The sequence below is a fragment of the Ceratotherium simum genome, chromosome 36 (genome assembly GCF_057802395.1).
Source record: "Ceratotherium simum simum isolate JZ-2026a chromosome 36, ASM5780239v1, whole genome shotgun sequence".
Classification (NCBI taxonomy): domain Eukaryota; kingdom Metazoa; phylum Chordata; class Mammalia; order Perissodactyla; family Rhinocerotidae; genus Ceratotherium; species Ceratotherium simum.
The window spans coordinates 4,678,000-4,697,793 of record NC_141935.1 but is presented as its reverse complement, the minus strand read 5'-3'; the positions used below and the strand labels follow the sequence as shown (position 1 = coordinate 4,697,793).

The 19,794-nt window shown below is 39.4% G+C and overlaps 1 long non-coding RNA gene across 1 annotated transcript in view; it reads left to right on the top strand.

Moving 5' to 3' along the window:
• Positions 1-19,547, top strand: part of LOC147912335 (uncharacterized) — an 89,201-nt gene extending 69,654 nt beyond the window's left edge. Inside the window, exon 3 of the long non-coding RNA XR_015549999.1 lies at positions 19,244-19,547. This is a non-coding gene — a long non-coding RNA (uncharacterized LOC147912335). The remainder of the gene's footprint in view (positions 1-19,243) is intronic.
• Positions 19,548-19,794: the final 247 nt, after the last annotated feature.

Genomic DNA, 19,794 nt, shown 5'->3' with positions numbered 1-19,794 from the left:
GGATCCGAACCAGCGAACCCTGGGCCGCCGCAGCGGAGCGCGCGCACCCAACCGCTTGCGCCACCGGGCCGGCCCCTGCTTTACATTTTATTTTATCCATATGATTTCTATTTTCTGCTATTATTTTAATAAATGTAAGAGGATGACCAGAAAAATACGTGTTCACCAGTGAGTATGCCCTCTGAGCAAAGGTGAAGTTAGTCTGAAGAGCAATTCCAGAGCCTTTCCTGCCATCCCGAGGGCTGCCAGCCCCAGATGCCTCCAGCTTCCACGCTTCCCCGTTCATGGCACTGCCTGGATTCTGCTCGCATCAACCGAGGTTGGAAACACAGTCCTTCACTTACATACATTAAAGCAAAAACTACTTTTACCAATCATTTTGAAGGTTTAGCAATTTCACTAAAGATTTGAAGATCATCTCAAAAGGAATACAGTCTTCCCTCAGTTTGCTGTCTTTGCATTCTTTCTTTTCTCTCATTTTCTTCCTCATTCTTTAAGAAACAAAGAAATACTGTTCTCTTTGTCTTCTGAAGATCAGCTCCATGCCCCTGGAGGCCACTACAGGTCTCAGAACCCCAACCGAGTTTATTAATCAATTTTCCCAACAAAGATTTCTCACTAAAATGATCCCCATGCTAGCCAATAAGCGAATAAACACATCTCCACACTTTAGCATAATTCTATCCTGTTTCCACGGTATGAGCTGATTCTATGTTCTGTTGTATTCACTGAAATTCCTAATGGCATTAATATTTAAAAAATTGAATTGAGAATTATGTTCTTTTAAAACTTAATGTTGTCATCCAGCAATTTGTCTGCATGTCCAAACTCTCCCACTCTCCCACAGAAGCCATCAGAGTCCTTTCCCAGCTAACTTTCCTTCTCAGTCTCTGCACATCACCTTCCTTCCGAAATTCCAGATGAAGCAGAGGTCATGAGGTATACATTCCTAAACGTGCTGCACCTCCATCTAAGAGCTTATTTGTATCTGTACCCGACCTTCTGCCTGGGCTCAGAGGAAGAGGTACCCCTCCTCCAGCTCAAAGCTAATTCTTCAGCTGTTCTCTTGATCCAACCAACTCTTCAGTGGTTTATTTCCCTCTCCTTCTGACGTATTCAGCATCTGTTTCAGCTGTTTCTTCCTCTTAAAACTCTCACTCAACCCTATTCTAACTATAGGTCTCTCTTTTTCCTCTGCAGCCAAACTTTATCAGACGGCAGTTCATTGCTTTTGCACCTGATTTCCCTTTTTTTTTTGTGAGGAAGATCAGCCCTGAGCTAACATCTATTGCCAATCCTCCTCCTTCCCCCCACCCCTTTCTCCCCAAGGCGCCAGTAGATAGTTGTACATCATAGTTGCACATCCCTCTAGTTGCTGTATGTGGGACGTGGCCTCAGCATGGCTGGACAAGCAGTGCGTCGGTGCGCGCCCGGGATCCGAACCCGGGCCGCCAGTAGCGGAGCGCGAGCACTTAACGGGTAAGCCACGGGGCTGGGCCCCCTGATTTCCCTTTGAGGAACTGGTCCCTCCTGCCTCCTTGGGATCTAAACCTATCTAACCAATCCATCAATTTACAAGGGCAATCTTGATGGATTCAGAGATGGACGTTTGACTACATCAGGCCAATTACAACCTCTTAGACGCAACTTTGGGAATTTTGTTTGTTATTGAGAAAGTAGATTTTCTTTTCCAAGGGCTTGGAACCTGGAAGTCAATAGTGCTGGAGCTGCACCAAGCTGTCTGCCAACACAAAGGGGAGAGCCCAACTGAGAAGGCAGCAAAAAGAAGACTAGCCGAGAAGTGGAGAGAAACTGGATCCTGGTAACGTCATGAGTGCTGCTGAGTCCAGCAGCGACTAAAGCCAGAAATACTCTGGAATATTTTAGTTACATGAGCCAATAGATAGCTTTTTGCATAATTCATCTCAGTTGTATTATTTTCCCTGTAATTTTCATGAAAAAAAGTCTTATGTGACACTCCCCACTGTTTCCAATTTCTCACTTCTCATTCATTTCTCATCCACTGTAATCTGTCTGCTAGTCTTACCACACCACTAAAAGTTCTGTCACTAATTCACCTCCTCTTTGCCAGACATTATTTCACTTGCCCTTTCTGTAGAATTCGAAAACATTGGCCAATCTCTCCTTTTTCTTTTTTCTTTTTTTGCTGAAGAAGATTAGCCCTGAGCTAACACCTGTGCCAGTCTTCCTCCACTTTATATGTGGGTCACTGCCACAACATGGCTGATGAGTGGTGTAGGTCTGTGCCCCAGATCTGAACCCAGGCCGCCAAAGCAAAGCACACCAAACTCAACCACTACACCATAAGGCTGGCCCCCAATCTCTCTTTTACTGAAATTACCTGATCCCTTGAATTTCTTCATTTTGCTTTTTATTGGTTTTCTTTCTGCCACTCTTGCGTTTTCTTTTCTCCTTCTTTCCTCACATCTTAAATCTTATCACAACCAGAGTATCATCCTCTTCTTATTCTCTGAATCTACATTCTTTTCCTGTGTGATTTCATCAACTGTCAAGGTTTTAATTATCATTTATATTCTAGTAGTTTCCAAGTTTTTATCTGTAGCTATAAATCCTTTGAATTCTAGACTCATACACCAAACGCTCTTAGGCATCATCACCTGCATGTCCAAAGCTATAAGTATCATCTTCCTCCCAATTTACCTGATTTACTCCCTGATTTACCTTTTTCCTATATTTCCTATCTTTTCCTTTATTCTTATATTTATTATGTCAGGCAACAACACCGCTGACACCCAAACTTACAAGTTAGTCACCATCAATGGCTCTCTCACCTGCTCCCCTCCTCTTTCCTGTATCTAATTCATCACCAATTAACTGTAAGACCTTGGGGACATGCTCTAGGTTTCAGTTTTCTCATGAATAAAACAGAGATATTAGTAATATTTGATGAGAAGACTAAATAAAACATTCACATAAAGCACTTCAAACAGTGTTTGACACATATAATGTCTTAAATAAATATTAGCTTTTTGTATCAGTTAAATGTTGATGTGTAACAAGCCACTCCACAACTTAGTGGCTTAAACAAGCCAGTCATGAATGTGTGTTGCTCTTGAACCTGTAAATTAATTAGGGCTTGAAGGGGGCAGCTCATTGGCTGGGACAGCTGGACTGGGGACTGGAGGGTCCATTTCAAGATGGCTTACTCAGGGCTGGTCTGACGGTGTAGCAGTTAAGTTCCCACGTTCCACTTCGGCAGCCTGGGGTTCGCTGGTTCAGCTCCTGGGTGTGGACCTACTCACTGCTCATCAAGCCAGGCTGAGGTGGCATCCCACATAGAAGAGCTATAACTCTACAACTATGATACACAGCTGTGTATTGGGGCTTTGGGGAGTAAAAAGAAAAAGAGGAAGATTAGCAACAGATGTTAGCGCAGGGCCAATCTTCCTCAAAAAAAAAGTATGAATGAAACATACTATAAAAAAAAAAATGGTGGCTCACTCACGTAGTTGGCAAGTTGGTGCTGGCTATGGCAGACCTCAGCTGGGGCTGTGGCCCAGAGACCTAGGTAAGCCTCTCTGCCCATTAGCTTTCCTCACAGTATGAAGAATGAGCACCCTACGAGAGAGGAAGTGGGTTCCAAGAACAAGCACCCCGCTGACAGAAGTGGAAGCGGTCAGTTTCTTAAGGCCTCGGCCTAGAAACTGGCCCACTGTCACTTCCACCATTTTCCATTATTCAAGCAGTCACAGAACCCAGATTCAAGGAGCGGGGACATAACACTTTTAGATGGGCAGATGGTCAGAGAATTGAGGGGCCAAGTTATAAAACCACCAGAGATCTTTCCCTCCACACCACAATTCTCTTTCTCTCTAAGCCACTGCCAGTACCTTGCTTTAGCCTTGAGACTATTTCCTGAACTGATGTCACCACCATCAACTTGTCTCCTTGCCTCTATTCTTACTCTCCTCCAACCTCTTCCCCACACTGATATTTCTAAGACTATGTTACTCACCTCCTTTAAAACCCTTTGATGCCTCCCCATAATATAAATAATATCCAAATGTTTTAGCGTAGTACCACAGTTCCCAAACTGTGCACCAAGGTGCCCTGGGACATCACATCAAACTCCACAGGAGGGTGGTGGGGTATTTAAAAATTTGAAGACAAACACAGAAATCTGTCAGATCCTGCCCAAAATTCTAGCTCAAGGTTGTTAATAGTTTCAACATCAAATCAAGCTACACATCTTTTGATCACGTCATTCCTTTGCAAAGCTTGGTTTGGGGTGTTTTCTGTGATAAAAAACAAGTAGTATGTGAAAATCAACGTGGAACAGGAAATGAGGGTGGTGGTGTCCAGTCTGATTCCGAGGTCTGAGAAGCTGTTCAGTGCCCAACTGACATGCACATCACATTACGAAAGGATTATTAAAGATATAAAAATTACTTTTTCTTTCAACTATGTGTAGTTTTTTTTCAAATAGCTATTAAGTTGTTAGGATACCACCACTTAGCAAATTGTTTGGACCTAATTACTTAAACAGAACTATTAAGTATTTCATTTGTCCTAGGATTGCCGTGAAAAAATTACTGAGTCACTAAGGTCACTGTGAACCGAGAAAATTTGAGAAATTCGCACATAATGTATGAGATAGATATTTAAGAAGAAATATTTTTAAAAATTTTTGGACATCTTTCCTTTTAAAACCTCTTCCCCAGCCACCCTGGTACCTAGTGGGGAGGAAAGATGCTTGTTTGTTTGAGTTCGTCAGGATTACATTACCCCGTGCCTCACATCCTACTTCCTCCATCTTTGCCCAAAATGTCAACCCCTCTGGCCAACTTCATTTTTCCAAATTCTCAGTCTCATAATTCTCTGTGCTTCCTGTTCTCTTATCTAGGTTCCCACTCCTCACTTCTTTTCATTGTGCTCTCTGGAACTTTCTCCATGATCTAATAACTCTCCTATATCCTGTATTTCTTCACAGGATATATCCTACTCTTTAACCAAAATTAATTTCTCCCCTGAGTACACGGCTTTTCCAGCAGCCTTCTTAAACGGAAGTTTCTTATTCCCTCATATTATGAATATTCCCTTACATATTCTCTTAGTGACTAAATTACTTTTCAAAGCCAACACCAGACCTTTCCTTTCTCGTCTTTTTGGAATACTCCTGCTCCTATAAGACTCTTGCCTTCAGGTTAAATCCCTACCCTCACCCTAGCTCTTCTCCTCATGAAGAGCCTTTTGTTCTTCGCCCCTCAGTGTACCTCCCCTTTCATTGAGGACTTTGCCCTCTGGCTCATGGTCCTTTTCTCCACCCTGTCTGGTGTCCATCCTGAGTGACCTCAGCAACCATCTGAATGAGTCATCCCACACCCGGGCCTCTCAGTTCCTTGGTCTCCTCATCTCCTCTGCTCTTCTACTCCATGGCCACCAGCCAGAGTCGTCTCTGGCCCTGAGTTCTCAAAGTGTGGTCCAGGGACTGGCTGCACCAGGTTTGTCTGAGAGGCTTGAGAAAAATGTGGATTCCAAGGCCAATTGCCCAGCTCTGTTGAATCACATTTTTTAAGAAAAGGTCCTGGGAACCTGCATTTTAACAATCCTCCCTGATGATCCTTAGGCAAAGTAAACTTTGAGATCCACTACCCCACATTTTAGTTTAATGGCTCAGAAATCAGTCTCTAACCAGAATTTCTATCTTTCCAGATAATTTTCTCGATTATTCTCTTTGATATAATAAGGCCTCTCCCTTTGCATTCCTTCTCTTCAGGGGCTGTCTCCTGATTTCATTTCCCTCTCTCTTTAGCTTAGATTTTTAAAATTAATGGTAATGGTAATGATAATAATAATAATAATAATGAACTTTTCCTGAACATTTACCCTATGGCAGGCACTAAGGCGGTTTTAAGTCCTTTATTGTGTTAATTCATTTAACCCTCACAACAACTTAATGAGGTAAGTACTCATTTCAATCCTCTGTTCTTCTTGCCCAAATTTTCAATTCCCTTGCCCCTTTGTGCTTTCTTTGCTTCCATCTGGCAATACCTCAGCCCAGGATCCACCCTCCAATGTTGCACCTTGGCCACTGAGCTGGCAGGAAGGGTCGGTGCAGTATGAGTCCATGCTCACCTGCCCTCGCGGACCCTGAACACCCAGTTTCTGGAGCTGGCGTGCTCTCTCACTCTCTAAAGGGCTCCTTCATACCTCCTACCCCAACCTTGCCCTTCCTTTCAGCAGAAAACCTTGACTTCTACTTCATATAAAATGGAAACTCTCAGACAAATACAACCTAAACTGCTCACCAATAGCTCTAGGAAAACACCTGCATCAGCACTCATGCTTCTTCCATTTACTCACATATTTAGCAAATATTTATTGAGTATTATCATGTGACACTCTGTGCTATACTGTTTCAAGGAAGAGATAGCTTCTACGCCTATTCCTGTTTCACAGGGAGAAAACTGTCATGTAGAGAAATTAAGAAGCTTACCAGATTACAAATTTAGTCAGTGGAGGAGGGGAAAGCCAGACTTGGAGTCTGAGCTCCTAACTGGTGGGTGGTGCTGCTGCCCTAGGGCCCCAGGAGTCCCTGGGCCAAGAGAGGGGGAAGCTTAGCAGGTGAGACTCTGCGCAGGGCCCCAGTTCAATGAGAGCAGCCACATTCTTATCTGTTTCATACATTGGATTGTGTAATAAGATATCATTCTTAACATTCTCTTAACAAAGTTGGAGAAACCACTATACCTCATTTCTCTTGGTCCCTTTATAAAAAGCCACACGTGATCCATTTCTTCTGAAGCTAGAGCTGGAAGCTTTGTTGACTCTGGGAAATCTGTTTGCTTTCTCCTCTGGTCATGGAGAACCACGCAGCTGATCACAGTAAAATTTTGCTTTGTCATCCTGGAAGCTTAGGGCCAAATTCCAACACAGTAAGGAACTTGTGGCTTATCTATCCGTATTCTTTTCTCTTTGCCTTAACCACCCATTCCATTTTCTCCCCCATTGGTCCAGATGTTTTAATTTTGGCATATGTTTTTAGTAAGTTGCTTCAGATCCTTTTTGGAGCAAGATTTGACGCACTCAGAGATAACGTGTGTGGAACATTAAACTATAACTGTAAAGGTATAAACATAAGGAGAGAAATACAAGAGTTTTAGGCTTTTCAACAACTGCCTTACAGCCCAGCTGTGTGCCTCAGAGATGGTGAACTAAAGGTCTGGAGAACCAGAGAGAGCCCTGAAATTTCCCATCGACACTTTCGGCAACTCTTGGAGTACCTACATGAACTAAGGGTTCATTATCCAGAAATTCAAGAAAAATTGGGATTCCTCATTCTTTTAGGTATTTAGAGTGCTTGTTATTTTTAAAACTAATTTACCACTCTCATACAGAAAAAACTTTATTCTGTGTTTTTTTCCCCCAAATAATCAGCTTAATTTGATCTGTATACAATAAGTATTTAGGAATAGCATGCCCCTGTGTACAACTGACTACACATAATTTCGAAAGGACCAGGTAAAGACTTGTACGTTTACTCAAACAAATTCTAGAGTCACACAGAAAAGCTCCCACAAGAAAAAGTATACAGTAATATTTTATAAAATAAAAAAGGGAATTTACAAAGGCATTCAATCAACTATCATATATTTATTGAGTGCCTGCCATCCACCAGGCACAGTTCTAGACACTGGGGACACAGAGATGAAAAACACAGGCACAGTCTCTGTGACCTATAAACTCGACTAAGATTTTGCTCAACTCCAAATGTATTCCTGTTTTAGAAGGAAGCATCCATCTGAAAATTAACCCATGTACGTAGACTGACACGTTTAAAGGATATACTCAGGAAGTACACCCATGATAAGAAAATGCTATTAATAAATGTTAATATTATTATAGAATAATCCCTTTCAATGAAGTATGAGATGCTTTAATAATATTCACACTGAGTAGCTCACTGGAATGACCCATGCAGATCATTGAGAATTTCCTTTGGTTATTTTTATTTGCTCAGAGGTATATGGGATAGCTTATTGAAATAAATCTGCTTTAAAGAATAAATAAATATTTAAATAGAAAACACAGAAGGCTGGGGTTTTTTTTTAACCAAAGTTTTCTTTTTAAATGATTTATATGGATAAGGAATGTGTAGCCTTGTAAACTCTTGGGAGTAGTGGGATCAGACATGAATATTAGTGCTATCACTATAAACTAGCTGCAAAGAAAGGGGAAGCATTATTCTAAAAAATATTTCAGATGTAAGACAAGAGGATATATTTCTTTTAAATACAAGAGAAAGAAGACAAGCGTGCTTTAGCTATCTTCGTCTGAACCATAAGGTTACTCCTTAGAAGTTTGCTAGTCTCTCGTTTTTCTAATTTGACTTCATAGTCTACTCTCTTTTCAATTTTTAGAACATATTCCCCAACAAAATAAATAATTAAACTACAGATGAACTGTCAACAGGGAACATTATTTTAATGCAACATTAACGTTTTGGTAATTAACACGGAAGTTAATGCATTTAGCAGATGTAACAACATTAGACTTGTAAATTTTAATTAAAGTTAATGGTTCATGATAGCTGTAGGGAGCAGACATCCTCTCTAGATACCGAAATACGTGTCTAATGTGATTAGAAATACTAATTGTTGAAAAAAGGATAGTACTGGCAACGACTATTCTCTGTTTCTTACAAAATCAGCAACTTGAAAGCCCTTTCAAATGAGGAAACTGTCAAGCAAATAGAAGTTAATAAAGAGGTGGTAATAGTATTTAAGGGACTGACTCAAAATGCACAAACTGTTCTTGTATACGTCCCTCTCTCTATGAAGCTATCTGAGATATTTCCAAGAAGAGCAAGGAAGGTATCTAGTAATTTTAAACTAAGGACTCATGTATCATTTTTAATTTTCTCTGCAGTTTCTAGTGGAGGGATGCCATCCAAAATTATATTCAGATGGCTCAGTCTAAATTTTTTAAAACGAGAGTCAGTTACTTTGAGTGGCAAACAAACATACAAAAACCCTGCATATTAAAATTTGGCTAAAATGATGGCTGATGGGTGGCCACACTTATCAGCCAGCTAAAGTATACATAATATTCAGATTCAATGCCAATGACAGATGCTTCACATATAGATAACAAGAGTCTGTCTATTTGCAAATGGGGGTCAAGGTTCCTTTAATAGTTTCTCGTATGTCTTCATTTCCACTGTGGCCTAATTAAGGCTACTGATTCTAAATAATTGACTTAAGATACTGTATCTTCAATTCTATGACATATCTTTTTTATTTACTAGAATGTAGCTCCTTGTCTGGCTCATTAAAACAGTACTTGGCAAAAAGAGAAGTTCAATGAATACTAGTTAAATGAAAGAATAAATGTAATTTTCTGAAATTAGACTAAATTTGCAATTAATAACTATATTCAATATTGGCTATTAGTTATATATTATACACATTACATTATATATACAATAATATTGCTTTTTTTGTTTTGTTCCCAAAAGCTGTCTTAAAATCCATACTGTCTTATAACGGGTGGTAGAATGGAATCAAAACGTAGAAAGTTAAATGTTTCTACCCAATAAATATTCTTTTAAGAATAAGGTGGACTCTCCAAATAACAAATTATGCCCTGGATCCAAGCAGCTCCGAGTGGAAAAATTTCACGAATCTTCACTGAGAACACAAAATACAGAAGGCTCAATCAGGATGAGCCTTAAATACCAGGGACTTTGCGGGCTGGCGCTCCACCAAAGGAACCACAGTCTCTGAGGCATCAGGGCTCACTCATCACTGTCAGATCCCTCGTGGTGTAAAGCATTGAGCTGGGCAGCGCTAAAACCTCTCTCATTCTTGACTCATAACAGTGGTGTGGTCTGGATTGCAGAAACTATGGATTAAATAGAGACCACTTTAACTTCTTTTAACACTCAATTCTTGGCTTGGTTTCCAACCTAGACGCAGACAGGCTAATTTGCAGGGCCAGTGAAAAGTGGTAGCCCTGAGGCTTATTGTATATTATAAACCCAATGGAATGTTGAGAATTAAAACTTGCTTTCCAACTGGTTACTCGAGTACTCTTTAAACTACTTTTTAAAAAGCACAAGAACTACAAGCAGAACAGAATCTGTTGGCAAATGACCATTCAACTTCTCACATTTCAACACATAAAACACTGATTATGTAATATTTTTGTTATGAATTTTAAGCCGCTTTCAGTAATAACAATGACCCCTAGGTCAAGTATTTTCTGGTAATTAGTAACTAGCTAGGTTAGGAGTCCAAATCTCATAAAATATTGTTAAGATGATTTTATGTTTTTATAATTTAGAAAGGTCAACCAGTGAAGTCAGGTAGTTCTCTGTTTTTTTCTAATGGTGAATATAAACTTACATCTCACTGGTAATTTTATAAAGCATGGACTCTTACTGTTATTAGGGGCAGAAAAATCCAATTACAAAAATTAAAATATTTGAAAACACAGAGAAGGTAAATAATAAATTTATTGTGAGCAGGAATTTTAATTCAAAACATGATCAACTGACTAATCCAGGATGGACACTGTAATTTTTCTAGCCACCAATGTTTAGGTCTCTCCTAACTTTAAAAAACTGCTAACAATTTTTCAGCCTGGCAAATAGTTTGACACTAGAGTTGCCAAATTTAGTAAATAAGAATATGGATGCCCAGTTAAATTTGATTTCAGATAAACAACACATAATATTGTATGTATAAGTATGTCTTATGCAATACTTAAACTAAAAAAAAATTGTTCTATATCTGAAATTCACATTTAACCGGGCTTCCTATACTTTTCCCAGCAACCCTACCTCCTTATCCAGATTCTAGCCTTCTCATCACTGGCTCTTCAGCGCTTTCCAGCTTTCCAGTTCCCCAGGGACTGGAGTTAGATGGGGTGGCTTGTGGCAGGTATGTGAGGTGTCATATGTGTCATATGTCATATATCAATGCCTTCTCTCCTCTCAGACCTGCCATATCAGTGTTCACACTTTACTGGGTCTGTCCCATGTCAGCATGGGACTTTGAGGTCCTCTCTTCGCAGAGCTCCAGGCAGGAAGTAGGAATAAACCCCTATGCTCGGGACAGGGAATCTATCTGGTGGTCTTTCAGCATTCTCAACCACAGAGCACAAGGCAGTTCAGAATCTCTGATCCCCAGGAACACTCTCCCTCCAACCCATTTCCCTCTTTTCCCTTTATCTCCAGGATCCCACCTCCAACTGGGGAGGCAATAAATCACCCATTCATCAAGATTTTCCTCATTCTACGCTTAAATCGCCTTGCTTTTGAATTGGAAAACCTGACTTTCCTGTCTATTGTTTCTGACACAGACTTCAAAGACCAGTATTTGGAATTGAAAAGTTTTTGTGTGTTTGTTTTCACCATTAATCTACCTTGAGGCAAAGGTTGGCTGTTGTTGAATGAGGGGAATGTCACCATACAACTGTAGAACCAAACTAAAATGGAGTCATTTCTGTCAAGGACAAAATGGAGATGCTCAACACAGGTGCACAAAGGAATCCTAACCTAACCTTACAGGAGTTTACAGAGGAGGACACGAACCAATCCCAATGCCAAGCCTGTTCACACCATCTCTGGACTTCCTTGTGCACTTGGCTCAGCTAACCTGACCCCAAGTAAGAAAGATGACCACTGGGCAACCAATCAGCTGTAAAAGCCAGATAACTTCCATACTTATCCCATAAAAATCCTTTAGTCTGTGAGCAGCTCAGAACTCACCGCTCCTGTACCCTTGAGTTTCCCAGATTGCAGGTCAAAACCCTTGCAATAAACTCATGTTTCTGCTTTGTTATATTTAGTTGTGCAGAATTTGGATTTTGACACAACGAAAGGCAAAAAAAAAAAAAATTTACTGTTGAACTATGTCAAATTATTGTATAGCTAGTCCTAGAACACCACTTTTGGCTAAATGTTTTGCCCAAAACTAGTTCCATATTTTCAGATTGAGCTAGTGGTCATACTTAACAACCTACAGGCTGATTAGTTATCTGAGTGATTCTATAAAAGTGCATAACCTTTCTAGTTCTCAGTTTTCTTCCTTGTTTACAAAAGGGAATACTTTGGGGAGAGTTTATTTAATATTTTATCAAGTGACTATTATGTGTTAGGCAATATGAAGTATTTCGTTATACACAATGTCAAATACAATAATTCCTAACCTATAAAGAACAAAATACAGTACAAGACATGCATTGGAAAGATAACAAATGAATACAGGATCTCCAAAGTCCTTTCTTATTATATAAAGTGGACGACTCTGTGGGGTGATGTGATCACATTATGTTGTGAATGGGTTACAGAATTTCAGAGTTACAAGGATTCAGATTGCTTATGTAGTCAAATTTCCTCATTTCAAAAAAGCAAAACTGCATTTTTCAATCAAGAGATATGGTCAGGAAGTTTGAGAAATAGATCCACTATCCTTTACAAATGTATAATTTTATACTTCACATTTATCACACCTATCATTTCACATTTATCTTGTCCGTGGTATGTGTTACCTTTCAGATTGGTAAATCTAAATAAAAGATATTCATTTCTATAAGATTGAATTATCTTTATGGGGAGTACTCACTCTTATGTATATTCCCTCTTAGTTCACAAAAATCTTATACAATTAAAAAATCAGGAGAGGAACAGATGATTCTATGGTGAAAATGTGTATTGATAAAAATGGGAAAATATTTAGACAATTTTACAAGTAATCAAAAAACTGTGAATTAAAACAATGAGATAACCCTGTTATTTTTTCCTTCCACACTGGCAAACATTAAAACAACTAGGACACTCCATGTAGGTGGAAAATATTACAGTGGATCAGATAAACAACCCTTGTTCTAAAATGTCGGCATTCTTTATCGGCATTGTCCTCATCCTGCTTCTCTTTCTCCCTTAGCAACGATGTCTACCCTCCCGGCTTCATTTACCATCTTTACACCTATGTTTCAATAATCATTACCACCTCTACATTCAGATCTGTGTAATCAACTGGCTACTTGACATTCACTTGGATAGCACATATGTACCTCAAACTCAGTACCAAAATGGGTACTAAAATATTGGTCTACAATTTTCTTTTCTTTAACCTTTTATTGTGGGTATTTTTTCATGATGGTACATTCATATCATTTAAAAAAATAACTATATCTCAATCTCTCCATTTTTGTTCCCCATTTCTACTGTTAATGGTCTAGTTCAGGCCACGACCATATGTAGCCTGGATTTTTGCAAAACCTTCCTCACTGGTCACCTTATGTCCACTGTTGGCCACTTTCAATCTATTTTTCCTTAATTAACCAAAATAATTTTTAAAAATACTAAATTTAGCTCTTGCAAGTATTAGCTGTGTGACCTGAAGGACCTGAGGATCCACACAAAGAAGTTTGAATTTTATTCCAATTGAAAAGGAAAGCCATTAAAGAGTTTGGGGATGGGAAAGTTGCATGTAATGATTCACCTTTTCAAGGTTTCTCCAACTATTGTGTGGAGAATGGATTGTAGGGAGCACTAGTGGAACCAGAGACACTAATGAGGAGGCTTTAGCAGTGGTCCAGATGGGAGGTGATGAAGGCTTGGGCCAAGGTAGTGGCAGTGATGAGAGGTGGATAAATTGTTGAAATATCTTGTAGGTTTAATTGACAAGACTTGCTAATGGATTGGATGTGGGAAGTAAGGGAAGGAGAGTAATTGAGAATTATGGAAGATGGGGAAAGGAATTAGTTTAAGGAAGCAATCAGAAATTTCATCCTGGTTATATTACACTTGAGATGTGTCCAACACATTCAAGTAGAGACTCAAGTAGACACTTGTATATATAAATTTGGAGCTCAGCAGAGGAGTTCGGGCTGATGAAATAAATTTGAGACACATCAGTATAAGATGGTATTTATAGCCATAAAAATGGAACAGGGGGAGACTATAGTTAGAGAAATGGACAAGCAACCGCTGCATTTAGAGACCATTTTCAACTTTGATTCTCTAAAAGTTCAAGTTTAGATTACTGATGTTGGAAGGTAGAAGGTGGAGAGCAACACTTATGAGAAAGTAGGGCCACCAGCATGCTCATCTTACAAAATGGGGAATGAAAAGATAACATCTCTAGTTGCTGACATTCATCAAGGCTATTAGATGCAAGCAATGGAAGGTGACTTGGACTTTACTAAGCAGAAAGGAGATCACTAAAATTAGATTGGAAAGCTAACAATAAGAGTTTAGCTTTGGGAGAGCTAAAAAAACAGGCTCAAGGCTGTTTCTAAGAATAATATCCAAAAGCATGCTGCAGAGCAGGTCTGATGGTAAAAAACCTGGGGGCTATCCACTGAACACTGGAAGAAACTACCTCTGCTGCCCAACCAGTTACACTTTTGTGCCAAGAACTCAATCATGCAACACTGGGAAACCACTACCACTATCATTGCCCTCACCTGACACCCGCTGCCGTCCACACACCCTCACAAATGGAAGTCCCAGAGGAGCCTGTTTCTTGTCCCTCATGTTGTTCACATATAAAGGTGACTTCGTATAGATGCATCTGATCGGCAGAAACTAGGTCACATGATTCTGTTGTAGACACAAGAGAAATGAGACTTTATTTTTTAAATTTTTTTTGTGAGGAAGATCAGCCCTGAGCTAACATCCATGCTAATCCTCCTCTTTTTGCTGAGGAAGACTGGCTCTGAGCTAACATCATTTGCCAATCCTCCTCCTTTTTTTCCCCTAAAGCCCCAGGAGATAGTTGTACATCATAGTTGCACATCCTTCTAGTTGCTGTATGTGGGATGCGGCCTCAGCATGGCCGGACAAGTGGTGCATTGGTGTGCTCCCAGGATCCGAACCCGGGCCGCCAGTAGCGGAGCGCGTGCATTTAACCACTAAGCCATGGGGCCAGCCCAGAAATGAGACTTTAAATTTGACTTTTATATTGGAGAGGAAGGAGTCATGATATTGGATTTTTCTCAAATAGCAATGACAGATGTCTACTACATCAATGGAACAATACATAAAAGTATATTATTTAAAGTTACAAGAATTCTTTAAAGAAACTAAAATTATTGCCTTATTATTTGCTCATCTCTTTTTCTTACAACCTGAGTGCAATTCATTGGGAAATTCTGTTGGCTCTACTTTCAAAATACATGCAGAACATGACTCCTTCTTAATGCCTCTCCTTCATCCCAGCTACTGCAGTCTGTGCCCTAAATTACTAAAATAGCTTCCCAGCTGGTCTCCCTGCGTCATTCATTCATTCAGTGTCCGTTTACAGAATATTCAAACTCAGCAGCCAGAGAGATCTTTCAAGATCTAAGAAAGGTCCCAGTATGTCTCTGCTCATGACCATGCAAAGACCTCAGAGATGACTCAGAGTAAAAGTCTAAGGCCTTCCGAGAGCCTGCCAGACCCTTCATGATCTGCTGCTCTCCCCTACCCCACCTCGACCTCATCTCGCACTCCTGCCCTCACTCACTGTTCTCGCCACTGCGTCTCCTGTCATTCATCACACATGTGTGACGGGCTCCTAAGCACCTGCTTAGCGCTGCTTGATTCCTCTGCCCAGCGCACTCTGCCACCAGGTATCTGCATGGCCAACTCTCTCAGACCTTGAGGACCCACCCGCCCTCAGTACTCCCAGTCTCACTTACCCTTTCCGCTTTACCTCTTAACCTTTTTTCTGTAGCTCTGATCACCTTCTAACATACTACATATAATTTACTTAATTGTGCTGTTTATTTTCCACCCCAAGAAAGGCAGTGATTTTGTCTCTTTTATTGGCTGACGTATCCAGGCACTTAGAAAATCTCCTGGAATAGGAAAGTATTAAGCAATTGCGGAGTGAATGAATGGGTGGATGAATGAATAATTGATATAAAACTTTCTAGGGAAGCATTGGGGGAGTTAACATACCTAAATTCTCCTTTATCAGAGCAGAAAGCTAATAGATCAATCAAATCAAAATTGATCAATCAATTTTGATCAATCAAAAAATATCAGCATATACTATTTAAAGTTGCAGTGGTAACTACCAGAAGAGCTAAAGGCAGAAACATTTAAAAGTGGCCGTTGTCTGTGGAACAGGACTGGGGGAAGAAAGAAGTGGGGCAGAGGTGCTTTTCATTATAAACGTTTCTGAATTCTTTGATTTTTTAAAATCATGTGCATGTAACACTTTGACAAAAACTTATGTTTTCAATATAATCAATTAACAAGGAACATATAATGGTGTATAAAATATTTAAAATACATAATAAAAACTTCATTATATTTTCCTTATTAGTAAGAGATAGACTGTACAATGAGAAGTTATCAGCTGAATGTTTGTGTTCCCCCCCAAATTCTTATGTCGAAGCTTAATCCCCAGTGTGATGGTATCTAGAGGTGGGATCTTTGGGAGGTAATTAGGTTTGGATGAGGTCATGGGGGTATAACGTTCATGATGGCATTGGTGCCCTTAGAAGGAAGGGGTTGAAGAATCCAGAGCTGTCTCTTCCCAGCCATGTGAAGATACAAGAAAAAGTTGGCAGTCTATAACCTGGAAGAGGGTTCTCACCAACCCAAACATGCTGGCACCCTGATCTCAGACTTCCAGCCTCCAGACTGTGAACAATAAATTTCTGTTGTTTACAAGCCACCCAGTCTATGATACTTTGTTATAGCAGCCCGAACTGACGAAAACAGAAGTAAAAATCACGGATAATAAACATAAAGTAACTTCAATATTCTTTCAAATAAAATACCTTGCCAAATTTTTTATTTTTATTATGACAAATTTCAAGCAAAGAGTGAATATACGTGTGCCGCCTCTTCACTTTGTCAAATCTTAACATTACACTTATTTTCAGATTCCTGTTCTTTGTTTGCCTGATGTGAGTCCCAGGTATGGGTATAGATGACTCATGAGCTGAGGGTTTGTCACTGAAATATTGACAGATGACTCTACAAATTCTTAATGTAAAGGGAACAGCACATGTGCTGCTCTGAAAAGAATTTTGTACATTACAAGTAGAATAACACTGCTGAATTTGGCTAGGCAAAATAATGGTTCAGAACTGCATTTCTAGATATTTTCATGTAATAAGACATAGCACCCAAATCCTAAATACAGTTTTTTTTTTCTGGCAACTCAAATACGTGTAGAATATTTAAGACGTGTATGTAAGTGGGAGAGCAGGATCTGAAAATTATGCTATGAAGATGTTATAGACTTTGTGCATAACTGAAACTCAATTTGTCACTCTAGAAATCTAATTGCTGGCTGTCATTTATCCTTTGAATATCAATGGCAGTTAATCTCAGTTGTTTCCATTGAAATTTGCAACCCTATCTCTAATCTATGTAGAATGCCATTTTGATAAGAAATGTGTAATAATGCTATCCCAGTATACTATATTGCTTCAAATTGCTCTTTTAATGACTTTCTAAAACATTTCTTTCACCTGGTTACAGTTGACCACTCATCGAGGACAGCAAGCATCAGCTGACCGACTTGGGGAACAAATTAATGAACTGTTTTACCACCTGCCTCAGAGGAGAGCGTGTGATCAGTTTTCCTAGTTATGATAATTCTATCACCATGATGAATGGCTGAGAGATAGGTTTTGGAGAAAGAAACCTAGTTTAGTAAAAAAAGAAAAAGAGCATAACCTATTTTAACAAGAGCAAAATTAGTATTAGCATCCTTAACCATTTTGACCAACGGTAATTCTGGAAAATAGTCAAAGGAAAACCTTATCAAGTTAACTCTTTGTACTTATTTACTGTCCTTCCTGAAGGATGACTCAGAGAGACAGCCTAGGTTTTAAGCCATCTGTCAGCTACAGAATTTACATGAACAGAGAAAGTAGTTACTAAGCATAGTGGTCCTGTAGACTCTCTGGTGAATTCTCAGCAGAAAAATATTAACATAAAATCCTTGGGAATCACAATATTTGACTCAAGATTTTACTAAACTCACATCAAGAACCAACTATTTGGTTCGAGAGATGAGAAAGCATTTATTTTCTTCTTGTGGAACCCTGAATGCTTACGAATCATCTTAATGTGATGTTAACATTTTTAAGGACTTCATTTACATTTTTATCAATTACAAAATACAAACTTTACTATTTTAATTGTATTTATTGAGATAGATATAAGGACTCCACAGACAGAGCTCTAAAAATTCTTTTTTTTCTAAGTAGCTCATTTTCATGGGAAAACACCACCGAAACCAATCAGATTTATATGAACCAGCACATGTTGTGCAAATATAAATTCAGAGAAAGCTATGAAACTGAAAAGAGCTATCAGAGCTTACTATAAAACTTAACTAGACATAGGTAAAAGACCAGCTAAGCTCAAATTTAATAACTAACTTTCACTGCAAATTGGGCATACTTCAAAAAACGCTATTCCTGTTAAATGAGTTAAGAAAATCACATCTCACTGGGATGTTCAGAGCCCTATTTCTTTCACAGAATTTTAAAACAAAAGCAAACTTAGAATCATTTCTATTTCTCTTCCAGAATTCTATTCAACATTCTTATCAATGGAGAACACTGAAGATTTTAAAAATAATTCTTAAAAAACCATGCTCTCCTTAGAAGAGAAATCTGAATCTCCTCTATTTTTTTTAAGGCTTCTATAACAGACTAAAAAATGGTTCAACAATATTATAAGATTTCAAACATACACCAGTTAAATTCCAAGATGCCATAATAGTTTGCTAGGGCTGCCTAGCAGACTGGGTGGATCAAACAACAGAAATTTATTTTCTCATAGTTCTGGAGGCTGGAAGTTCAAGATCAAGATGTTGCAGGATTGGTTTCCTCTGAAGCCTCTCTTCTTGGCTTGTAGATGGCTGTCCTTTTGCTATCCCTTCACATGGTCTTTTCTCTGGTGCACGCATTCCGGGTGTCTCTCCGTATGTCCTAGTCGCCTCTTCTTAGAAGGACATCAGTCAGATTGGATAAGGGCCTCATTTTAACTTAATTACCTCTTTAAAGACCCTATTGAAGCTGAGTACCTGAGGGTTACTATAAATATTCCATAAGAACATGGTTACCCTTCGACCTGTGTTCCCAACACAGCCACAGACAAAAGAAGTTAGTACACATGTAAATCCTAGATAAATAACCCTAATCCCCGTTAGATATATTTGTTGAGCCCAAATGCTTGCTTCATAGCCCATGCAAAATTATAGCTTTCTAATTTGCTGTTTTCTTGTTTAACCAGAGGGGTGACTCAGTGGTCACAAGGATTTATGAGCTTGTTTTACAGAAGAAAAAGAAGGCCTTCAAGGAAGTTATGACCACCAGATGACCTGACCCCAGCTGCTGCCGGCACCAAAGAACTCTAGTTGCTCAAGGTCTTATCTGAAGTGAAAGAAACACGGACTTCCCCTTTGTTTCCACGAAACTCCACTTCCCAGGCCCCTTAGCTTAGACCCCCTGCTTTCTTCTTGTGTTAAGGCAGATCTGAGAAAACATCCTCTCTTGGCTTCTCATTTTGGCCAATTTGAATAAACCTTTGTCTATCTCCAAGCATTGGTGTCTCAGTGATTGGCTTATTGTGAATCGGGCGCAGACCTGAGATTAGAGGTTCGGTATCACTATCTCCAAATACAGTCACATTTTGAGGTACTGGAGGTTAGAAGTTCAACATATGAATTTGTGGGGGGCAGGGGGGTCACAATTCAGCTGATAACAGATGCCAAGCCAGTTCAGTATTTCAAAATTTAAGTAATAGTTTTGTAAATAGCTTTCTTAATGCCCACCCCAACAAAA